Source organism: Odontesthes bonariensis, chromosome 9 (assembly GCF_027942865.1).
Source record: "Odontesthes bonariensis isolate fOdoBon6 chromosome 9, fOdoBon6.hap1, whole genome shotgun sequence".
Classification (NCBI taxonomy): Eukaryota; Metazoa; Chordata; class Actinopteri; order Atheriniformes; family Atherinopsidae; genus Odontesthes; species Odontesthes bonariensis.
The window spans coordinates 38603832-38610385 of record NC_134514.1 but is presented as its reverse complement, the minus strand read 5'-3'; the positions used below and the strand labels follow the sequence as shown (position 1 = coordinate 38610385).

The window sequence follows — 6554 nt, the reverse complement described above, 5'->3', positions numbered from 1 at the left end:
TATGGGTAGCTGACAAAGAGCCCAAAATCCTGGCTACAACTGCGGGAACTGCCGCTCTGCAGCCTCGGAGCAGTAGGCGGCATTCTGTGCGAGGGCTGGCCGTGTTGCAGACGCCTATGGTGGGTCGCTCTGTACTTCGGAGTCCCCACCAATCGCGACTGCAACGTAGTACAGAGTTCGGAGAGGTCCTGGCTACGGAAGGAGGGAGAACGAACTATCCATCCAGACACCCCGCCAACAGTGCCGTCTTCCTCGTCCGACATCAGCTCTACTGTAGCGGACTTCCAGAGTTCCACCTCCGCTGCTAGCACACTCTGTCTCGCTTCCAACAGCTGTAAAAAACAAATCAATAAAGGCAATCAGCACTGTGCTATGCACTGTGCTATGCACTGCGTATGGACACAACACATCTATCAATGCATCTGAAAAATAGTCAACAAAAAAGTCTTACCCTCTTTCTTCTCGACCTACTCCGAGCTGAAATCTTCGCAGCTTCCGCCTGCTCTGAAAGTCCTCCAGCAAGGGCTAGCGCATTTTGTGGCCGCGGCTGCGGCCATGACCGGCCATGACTTTCCGAGGCCGCGGCCACGACCGGCCATGACTTTCCGAGGCCGCGGCCATTACTGAGGGAGCAGCCATTAATGACGCTGAGACAGACGTTGCGAACAGGAGTCAGGGGATTACCTTTCACAGGTAGGATTCAACATTATTGTTGGTTGTATTTTGTCAATAGAATATTATTGTACTATATTTGTGTCTGCCGAAATCGTAGCCAGCAAACGTTAAACTAGGATATGTTTATAGCCGGTGTTATGCCAAGAAGTGCACCCCCTGCTGGTCGTACTTTAAAACGAGTCTGTGATGTAATGATATGATATAACTACATCATAATTTGTTTACCTGATTGAATTAATGGATGCGAATCTCAACAAGTCCAAATTTGTATATAAAATTAAAATAACCAAATTTCATAGTTTCAGGTTCATTTTTATATAATTTCATCTGGGCTATAATGAATTGAGATTGTTAATAGAAAATGTATCCAACCGTCTTTCGTGTTGACTACAAAAGTATTAGTCACGGCCCTTGCTTTTGAATATATGTCCAATAATATAAAAATAGTTAGGAATAGGAATACTCTAAACTGTACAATTGTCGGATTATCATAATTGTACACGTATTATTAATTTACATGAAGAGATGTGAAAAAAAGATGCACGAATGAAACACCATTGTCAGCTCAATATTATTTTTTTGGATAAATGTAATAATCAACACCTGAAACGGTTTACGCGCGCTCCCGTGAATGGGAATGCACTTCTCGGCATAACACCTCTGTTCACACGGCTATTAGGCCAACGCAGACTTCATAAATCATATATTCCATAACACAGGCTTAGATTACAACTAACACAAGAATGCTACTTTTGAAATAATGCAAATATTACTGTTATAACATTGACCATCAGATTTTACACAGGTTTATTAATGACGTTTATTATGCCTATGTAATTCTTTCATCCTAACAAAAGTATTTACCTCATGTCTCATACCCACCCCACAGATTGTCCGACTGAGAGTTGGTGTTATTCCCTCCATCTTCGGCTTACAGGTTCACCTACAAAGAGTAGGTGTATCATCATAAGGCTATTAGCATTCATAAATTGAAATATTATCAATAACAGGGCAGGGTGAAAAACTTATCCCTGTGTGTGTGTGTGTGTGTGTGTGTGTGTGTGTGTATTTTTATATATTTTAATATTATGCTTCTTCATTTTAGCCAGAAAAGGGCAGGACAACATGTTCTTCCAGAAAAGATGAAGAGAGCCTGTCTGTGACCACTCAGGATGACAGCAAGTGCTAGTGTTTCTCAATCCCGGTCCTCAAGTACCACTGCCCTGCATGTTTTCGATGTGTCCCTCCTCCAGCACACCTGATTCAAATGATCAACTCAGTGCAGTGGCCTGATCAGGAGCCATTCATTTGAATCAGGTGTCCTGGAGGAGGGAAACATCGAAAACATGCAGGGCAGTGGTATTTGAGGACCGGGATTGAGAAACACTAGCACTGGGCTAGCTCATTTTCTGGCTGCGGCAGCTGCTGGCCGCGGCCATGACTTACCGAGGCAGCAGTCACTACCCAGGCTGCGGCCATCACTTACCAAGGCAGCAGCCATTACTGAGGGAGCAGCCATTAATGACTCAGGGAGCAGCCATGACTGGGGCGGCCTCGACATCGGCAGCACACACTAAAGCTGCCGCTGTCTAGGTATAACGGAAGGTATTTTGGCACTTGCCGGTTACATCTCCAGGTGTTCACACAGCTGCCATTGAGTTGCCATGGCAACTGCTACTGTTTTACCTACACTAAAGGTGTCAAAACCTTTATGTATTTCAATTAATTAATTAATTATTTTTCAGACCCAGATAAGTAGAACACCAGGAGCTCTAGGGCCAGAACACCACCTACAGGTACCGTACATTAACAGCAGAATGACAGTGTGTGATAGACTGGTCAGTAGGCTATATTAATAAGACACTGATGCTCATTGTCAGCTGCCGCTGTTTTGGCAGCTCGAGCCTTGTCGTAATTTTGTACTTTGGAACGGGTGGAATAATGAGAATCCAGCTTTGTTATATACATATGTATGTGTATATATATATTTCTCGTGTAAGGTAGAGGATGTTTGTGTTGTATGTGTATTTATTTGACGATTGCCTATGGTGCCCTACGAATGAATGAGTACGTATGTATACACACTGCTTGAAGATCATTGAAGCTGTTGACCTAACGAATTTTCCAATCATGTACTACAAGCTTTGTATCATTGAAGAGGAATAAAGACACTATACAGCTGTTAAGATTTTTATGTAACATCTTTATCAAATCTGTAATAAAATATTTCACAAGGCCAAAACAATGTAAGAAAATATCTTTGATTTTTGCTTTTTTGGCCTCACAGCATAACTTTGTTATGACCATAGCATCAAGGTTCAAGGTGCAATGTTTTTTAAATTGCCAATTGTGCATGAACCACAGTCAAGACACATGCACTACTTGTTCAGTGATCTTTCTGAGTTAACAGTCTAGAAAAATAGAAATACTATAATAAAATATAAAGAATATAAAAAACACTGTACAAGAAGGTAGTTGTATATACACAAGTTTTAATATTTTGAATGGTATCAACCTAAAGCAAAACAAAATGAGCTAAAAGCCCTGAAAGAGGAGTGTTTTGCAGAGCTTCTGTCTCATGCTCCCTTTTATGCAGGTCAAGAGAGGTCAGTTTGCCAATGTGGTGGAGCCTTATTTTCAGAAACACAGACACAAACAATGACAACAAGTTGGAATAATGGTTGTTGATGCCAAACTTTGTCTCCTCAATGTGTTCCCCAAGCTGAAAAACATCCTCCGTTCCAATCTCCTCCCGGATGATGTACGTGACTGTCGCCGTCTTTACAGCTTTGCTGAAGCTTGGCGAATCACCCACTCTGCAGCTCTCAGCACCTTCACTGTGCCACATGATGGAATCACTAGTACACCGTTGTTTTTCAGGGCTAGAAAGTGGTAGCTATCATGAAATGATGAAGGTCCAGCATCTCTGACCAAGCTTGTATGGCACACACCACAGGACAGCTTTTGCAGAATCTGGCGGACTACAAACCCTGCAATGTAGTCCAGAGCATTGTCCACAACATCCACCAGTATAAATATTGAGAAGTAGCTATTTAACATATTTAGAACGGTAATTTTTATGATGTTTAAAAAAGAAATACTCACATCATTAGGCTGAGTTAGTGAGTTTGAGGTTGAAGCTTCTGGGTCATCCTGAGTGGCCACAGACAGGCTCTCTTCAGCTTTTCTGGAAGAACATGTAGTCCTGCATTTTTCTGGCTAAAATGAAGAAGCATAATATTAAAATATATAAAAATACACACACACACGCAGGGATAAATATTTCACCCTGCCCTGTTGTTGAGATTTGCATCCGTTAATTCAATCAGGTAAACAAATTATGATGTAGTTTTATCATATCATTCCATCACAGACTCTCTTTAAAGTACGACCAGCAGGGGGTGCACTTCTATACACTGGCTATAAACATATCCTAGTTTAAAGCGATACAATGTAACTTCTCAAAAAGCCCACTCTGGAGCTCCCCCTACAGGCTTGGAGGTAATGTACGGTCACACTGTCGTAAATACAACACCCTTTCACTTTCACTTTTCACGTTTGTTGACGAACCGGCGAGGAGTCAGAAGGTGCAAGCTATGTCGACCGAGAAGGTAAGAGTAATCAAATGTACCTGGGAGCGTGAGAGGGGTCTATTTGTTTTTGCGGTAGGTGTCCCAGAAAGCAAGTCGAAGTACTTCCGCTCAGCTCCCGTTACATAGCGCAGTTTTTCCAACTCAGACCCCCGAAGGGCATAGGAGACAGGCCAATCGTAATATTAAAACTCATTCTAGCCGCACAATTTTTTTCAAGCTGTTATTTTAAGGTAGAAATGTTACATAGTATTGCTTTAATGTATCATCAAGTACAGCAGCTTTAGAAGTATCTTTAGAACCTGATTTGTATTTAGACGGCTTCTGCCCAGTTGATCTCTCTGAACTAACAACAGCAATAGTCTCTTCTAAACCATCAACTTGTGTTTTAGACCCAATCCCAACCAGACTGTTCAAGGAGGTTTTCCCCTTAATTGACACTTCCATATTGGATTTGATCAATCTGTCTTTGTTGACAGGATATGTACCTCAGACTTTTAAGGTTGCTGTAATTAAACCTTTACTTAAAAAACCTACTCTTGATTCAGAAGTGTTGGCTCATTATAGACCTATATCCAATCTCCCTTTTATGTCTAAAGTTCTTGAAAAAATAGTTGCAGCTCAGCTTTGTGATCATTTACACAGAAATAATCTGTTTGAAGAGTTTCAGTCAGGATTCAGAGTGCATCATAGCACAGAAACAGCACTGCTGAAAGTTACCAATGATCTCCTCTTAGCCTCTGATAGCGGACTTGTGTCTGTGCTTGTCCTGTTGGATCTCAGTGCTGCATTTGATACGGTCGATCACAGTATCTTATTACACAGACTTGAACATGTTATTGGGATTAAAGGAACTGCATTAGGCTGGTTTAAATCATATTTATCTGATAGATTTCAGTTTGTTCTTGTAAACGAAGAATCTTCCTCACACACCAGAGTAAGTCATGGAGTTCCCCAGGGTTCTGTGCTTGGACCGATTCTTTTTACTTTATACATGCTTCCATTAGGTAACATTATTAGACAGCATGGCATAAATTTCCATTGCTATGCTGATGATACTCAGCTGTACTTATCTATAAAACCAGATGAAACCAATAGGTTGGTCAGACTACAAGCATGTCTTAAAGACATAAAGACCTGGATGACTCAGAACTGTCTGCTGCTAAATTCAGACAAAACTGAAGTCGTTATCTTTGGACCTGAGCGTTTCAGGGAGAAATTGTCTAGCTATATAGTTACTCTAGATGGTATTTCCTCGGCTTCTAGTTCTACAGTGAGGAACCTTGGAGTTATTTTTGACCAGAACTTATCATTTGACTCGCATATAAAACAGGTTTCTAGGACTGCCTTCTTTCACCTTCGTAATATTGTTAAAATCAGGAACATCTTGTCTCAGAGTGATGCAGAAAAACTAATTCATGCATTTGTTACTTCAAGATTGGACTACTGTAATTCTTTATTATTGGGCTGTCCTACATATTCTCTGAAAAGCCTTCAGTTGATCCAAAATGCTGCAGCCAGAGTTTTGACGAGAACTAACAGCAGAGATCATATTTCTCCAGTTTTAGCTTCTCTTCATTGGCTCCCTGTTAAATTCAGAATAGAATTTAAGATTCTTCTCCTCACATATAAAGCTCTTAATGACCGAGCTCCATCATATCTTAAAGATCTCATTGTAAGATATTTTCATAACAGAGCACTTCGTTCCCAAACTGCAGGTTTACTTGAGGTTCCCAGAGTTTCTAAAAGTAGAATGGGAGGCAGAGCCTTCAGTTATCAGGCCCCTCTATTGTGGAATAAGCTGCCAGTAAATGTCCGGGAAGCAGACACCCTTTCCACTTTTAAGACCAGGCTTAAAACTTTCCTTTTTGATAAAGCTTATAGTTAGGGATGGCTCAGGTGATCCTGAAACATCCCATAGTTAAGCTGCTATAGGCCTAGACTGCTGGGGGGCCTCATCTGACACACCTTTCCTCACTTTACTCTCTTTATGTATATGTGATATTATTGTGGTCATTAACTCGTGTTTCCCTGTTCCAACAGATATCCTTTGAATGGTGTTACAGTGCCGCCGTCGCGGTGGCCCCCTGCCCCCCTCCCCCCCCCTTTTTCTGTCTTCTCAAACCCCAGCTGGTCGAGGCGGATGGCCACCCTTCCTGAGTCTGGTTCTGCCAGAGGTTTCTTCCTGTTAAAAGGGAGTCGTTTCTCTCCACAGTCGCCTCAGGCACGCCGCTCAGGCCGGGAGATTGGACCGAAAAACAAAAAGTTTTCAGTGCAATCTGTTGGTTT

At 41.8% G+C, this 6554-nt stretch overlaps 1 long non-coding RNA gene across 1 annotated transcript; it reads left to right on the top strand.

The window, feature by feature from the left end:
- Positions 1 to 617: 617 nt before the first annotated feature.
- On the top strand, positions 618 to 1864 carry LOC142388956 (uncharacterized). The gene is made up of 3 exons (XR_012770358.1): positions 618 to 693; positions 1565 to 1627; positions 1781 to 1864. It is a non-coding gene; the product is annotated as an uncharacterized LOC142388956 (long non-coding RNA).
- The last annotated feature ends 4690 nt before the right edge of the window (positions 1865 to 6554 follow it).